At 48.1% G+C, this 4,810-nt stretch overlaps 1 non-coding gene across 1 annotated transcript; it reads right to left on the bottom strand.

Annotated features, from left to right (window-relative positions):
• Window positions 1–1,760: 1,760 nt before the first annotated feature.
• Window positions 1,761–1,867, bottom strand: LOC120684120. Its single transcript, XR_005679103.1, has one exon. It is a non-coding gene; the product is annotated as a small nucleolar RNA R71 (small nucleolar RNA).
• Window positions 1,868–4,810: the final 2,943 nt, after the last annotated feature.

Below are 4,810 nucleotides of genomic sequence, written 5' to 3' on the forward strand. Positions count from 1 at the left end.
AGGCCGGCCCCACTTGGAGGCCTCTCAGGCTAGGGCTTGGCGTGGAAGCTAAGCACAACTGTATTACCTGCTTTCAACCGACGCTACCTGCAGTAACCTCCAGAACCGACCTTGGGAGGGCTATAAATAGAGGCACCATCCATCACTACAAGACACACACCATTGGATCTCTTCTCTTTCACTTGTACTTTCTAGAGTAGGTTAGTAGCTTGGGAGTTAGAGTCGAGTCGAGCTTGCTCGGGATTCCGGAGTCGTCAGAAGTCTGGTATAGCTCTTGTATCTTTCTTTTGACATTATTAATATAAGTTATCTTCTTTACTTTTCTGAGTCAGCTTTACTTTCCGTAGTCTTTTATTTACTCAAGTCTGAGGTTCGGCTTGAGCACGGAAGTTGTCCTTTAGCTTAGGCTAAGTTATCTTTCTTAGTGATCGGGAACTTATCTTATGGGTTTTCTCGCCCGGACTAGAGTATCTCAAGTTAGTGCTCTAGGTTGAGGGGTTTCTCTCGAAGGCCTCGAGAGAAATCCTAACACCGAGTGCAGACGTGGTGTCTGACCTTAGTGTTAGCTAGAAATGTGTTCCACCCCACGGAACCGTTGTGGTAGTCGGTAGGTGGTGACAGCCCTATCCGTCCTTTGTAGTCCACCACGTTCGGGTGTTTTCATAGCAGTAGTCCAGGTTGCCGTTGGACTCCCCTATCATCCCTTTCTGAAGTCCTTCCTCTCCCAGCCGCCGAAGTAAGCTCTTCTTTCCCGAGAACTAGTTAGGTGTTTAGTCTGATCTAGAGAGGCTAGCTCGATAGTTCAGAAGTGTATCAGGTGTCTTATCTTGCTCGTTGTCCTCCCAGCTGCTACCTCTCTAAGGACTAGAGTCTCCGTGTGTCACATCGGTCATTGCCTGGCCACTTATCTCAATTACCTATCTTGCTTACCCCCGTCTAGTCAGTCGGTCGACCAAGCTAGTATGGTTATCATTCGGTTTACGATACTCTTTACCATAGTGCTTCCCTGAGAAAAAATACGATACCCTGGAATACTCCAAGGTGAAGTGCTACAGCGGTGATTCTGTGCGCTTGCAGAATATCTATTCTAATCGGGCATAAGAAACACCAACAAGCATTTCTGGCGCCGTTGCCGGGGAAGCAATTGGCTAAAGATATTGTAGATAGTTTGATAAACTCTACTAGTTTGTCGCCGCTAACCCTAGGGGGCTTACCATTGCTCTCTCTATCTCTTGATCGATGCAGAGCAGTGCATGACCGGTTTCGACCTACCAAGTAACTTCCACCCAAATCCAGAACGAATTGGAAGAAACGTGAGACGCCGCGTCGTCCCACCTCAGAAAAGACTCACTTGGCCCTTTAGTTCACCCTCCACTTCAGCATCCTCATCCATGGCTCAGAAAACCCTTTGTCAATTCTCTGCCCCGTCCAGTAGCCACATTCCTACTGGATTGAACGTCAACCAAGCCGGCAATGACGGCTTTGAGCTGAAGACTGGACTAGTGAACATGGTCCAAGCAAGTACGTTCTGCGAAAAGGCATCCGAGGATGCCAATGCCCATCTCCAGAATTTCCTGGAGGTGAGTAACACCATCAACCCCAAAGGAACTACTCTAGATGACGTCCGTCTTCGCCTGTTCCCATTCTCACAGCTCGGGAAGACCAAGATGTGGTTCTACTCCAACAAGGAAGCTTTCATGACATGGGAAGCTTGTTCAAATGCATTCCTAGCCAAATACTTTCCAGTGGGCAAGACCAATGCCCTCCGAAACAGGATCACCGGAATTCAGCAATTACCGGATGAGACCATACCGGAAGTCTGGGAACGTCTCCAGGAGTACATACAAGCATGCCCACACCACGGCATAGAAGAATGGCTAATCATTCAGAACTTCTTCCATGGCCTGAATCAGCAAGCCCAGGACCACGTTGACGCAACAGCGGGTGGTTCCTTCCTTTCTCTCGATGTTGCGGGAGTAAAGGCACTGATTGACAAGATAGCCTCCAACCAAAGTTGGAAAGGAGAAAGGCAGCCAGCCCGTCCCAGGGGTGTGCATCAGATCAACACGGTCGACATGTTAGCTGCTAAGTTGGAACTTCTGATGAAGAAGCTAGAATCTCCGCATTAGGAGGTTAATCAGGTTTCGGAGTCTCGCATGACATGTGAAACATGTGGCGAGACTGGGCACTCGGGCACTTTGTGCCCATTAACTCAAGAGGATGCAAACTTTGTTGGGAGCAACAATAATCCCAACTCAGGATTTTGTCCTCAGCAGGGTTAGAACTCCATGCCCAACCTCCCCTTCGGTCAACAAGGTACGAATTTTAATAACAGTTTTCAGCCCACATTAAAAGACCTAGTGTACGGCCAAAAGCAAATCAATGATGACATTAGTAGGAAATTCCTTGCTAATGACAAGATCTTAGAATCTATGGCTGGACAACTAGAGGGAATCATTCTATTATTAAGAGCCAACTGAGCTTTAATAAAATGATAGAAATCCAAGTAGGTCAGCTTGCATCCTCATGTTCTAACGTTAATGCGGGGAAACTACCTGGGCAACCGGAAGTTCCCCCGAAAGAGAATGTTAGTGTGGTGACCACGCGTGGTGGTAAGACCACGCAAGAGCCACCTTTCCCAAAGGATGCAGGAAAGCAGCGGAAGACCGTAACCGCTAGCCATACCGAAGTTGAAGACAAAGAGCAGGAGGAGGCCGTCGACTCCAACACACCTGCTACCCAGGAAGACCCCGTGGAACCACCGAGAACTTCACGGGACTATCACGACACAACAGCCTTACCATTTCCGGAGCGGATAAGGAAGCCAGTGGCCGATGAACAATTCAGCAAATTCGTTGAGGTAATCAAGAAATTATATGTGAATATACCACTTCTTGACGCTATGCAGGTACCCACTTATGCCAAGTATATAAAGGATATTCTTGGAAACAAGCGGACATTGCCCACCACTAAGGTCGTGCAGTTAACAGAAGAGTGTAGCGCTGCTATACTCGATCCTCTCCTGGTGAAGAAGAAAGACCCAGGCTGCCCCACCATCACTTGCTCGATCGGGGCTCAATATTTTTCGAACGCCCTCTGCGACTTGGGAGCAAGCGTCAGTGTCATGCCCAAGGTAGTTTATGACAAACTTAACCATCATGCACTTGCCCCTACTACCATGTGTTTGCAACTAGCGGACCAAATAGTCCGCTATCCCACGGGAATAGCAAAAAATATCCCGGTGAAAATCCAAAATTTCTTCATTCCCATCGACTTCGTCGTACTCGACATGGAAGTCGACGCCAAGATGCCGCTCATCCTGGGAAGGCCGTTCTTGAGCACAGTAAATGCCCATATTGATGTCAGAGCTGGAGTGATCCAACTTAACATTAATGGCCCGCAGGAGAAGTTCACCTTCAAACCGAAGGTTGAATAATGCTCACAAGTCAAAGAGGTCCACCGGAAGAAGAAACCCGAGAAAGAGACAAAGAAACCATCACTTCCGAACATCGAAGCCCTCATTGCGTTCGTGGAAAATCTACGGATTCAAGAGGAGTTATGAATTCAAGAGGAAGCAAAGCTAATCAAGCTTCACAATTAGAGGAATGCCAGACGTCGAATCCAGCGTAAGAAATTTTTGGAATCATAGGAAGTGAAAGTCGAAACACCACCCACACCTAAGAAAGTGTGGCGGGAGAAAGTGTCATCGCCCAAGACTCCATCCGGCGACGACAATCAAACGGAAGGAATGGAGAGTCCGGCTCCGGACTCAAAACCCAAGCCCTCGCCATGAGGTACATGGCGTGTATCCATCATTGTATTGCATATTGGATAGTTTAATTTTTCCATGCATAATTTTCTTTCCATCTTGCATAATTGTGTTTGAGTTTCAACCAACCCATGTTTAAAATTTGAAAGTTTTGCATCCGTAGAACTTCACAAAAATTTTCGAAAAATTTTGACCGAGTTGCAGGCCGGCCGGCCCCACTTCTTCTCCTCTCGCAGGGGGAAACCGGGAGCGGGATCATGGAGTAAAGAATAAGCAAGGGACAAAGGGGGGAGCATGGGAACGTGCAGAGGCACGCCGAGCGGCCTCATCAAGGCCGGCCGGCCTCTGCCGTCCACCCGAGTTCCATCACCACCGACAGTAGGCACCATCACCTGCATCTAGGGGCATAGACCGAAGGCATGGCTCAACGGCCGCCACGCAGGAGCTGCCCGGCCTGCCCCAGGCCAGCCGGCCTGGCATTGGCACCTGGCTATAAAAGCCAGCGAGCCTGACATCTCTCGGTGCAACAGAAGTTCAGGTACACATGCCTCAGCCTGAGCTCTTTAATCTCTTCTCCCTTCCTTGAGTTTCTTTGCCTAATTAAGCTCTTTTGAGTTGATTAGGAGAAGAACACAAGTGCTAGCTCATCCCCAAAATAAAATTTGAGTAGTAATTAGTGAAGTTCATAAACCAGAAAATACAAAAATATTTCCCTTTTAAATAAATTCATGGCACGCTGAACGTTGAATGTTTGTAATGGTTTAACGCCCCGCAAGAACGACTAACGACTAATGCTAACCCTCCTCTTCACCGCTTGTTTCCTTTGGGTATTTCTTGTACTGACCTTTTGTAGGCACCATGATAACTAGAGCCAAGGAGAAGGTCAAGAAGGCATTATCGAGAAGATCGAGAAGCTCGCGGAGTTCATCTTCTTCTCGGGATAATATGTCGGTCGACTCCGGTCACCGCTCAAATGCATCCCGGGAAGAAGAAGAAATTCCCGCAGTCCCACGCAGCCACTTCCACATCAGGATCTTGACG

The sequence above is a fragment of the Panicum virgatum genome, chromosome 7N (genome assembly GCF_016808335.1).
Source record: "Panicum virgatum strain AP13 chromosome 7N, P.virgatum_v5, whole genome shotgun sequence".
In the NCBI taxonomy this organism is placed as follows: domain Eukaryota; kingdom Viridiplantae; phylum Streptophyta; class Magnoliopsida; order Poales; family Poaceae; genus Panicum; species Panicum virgatum.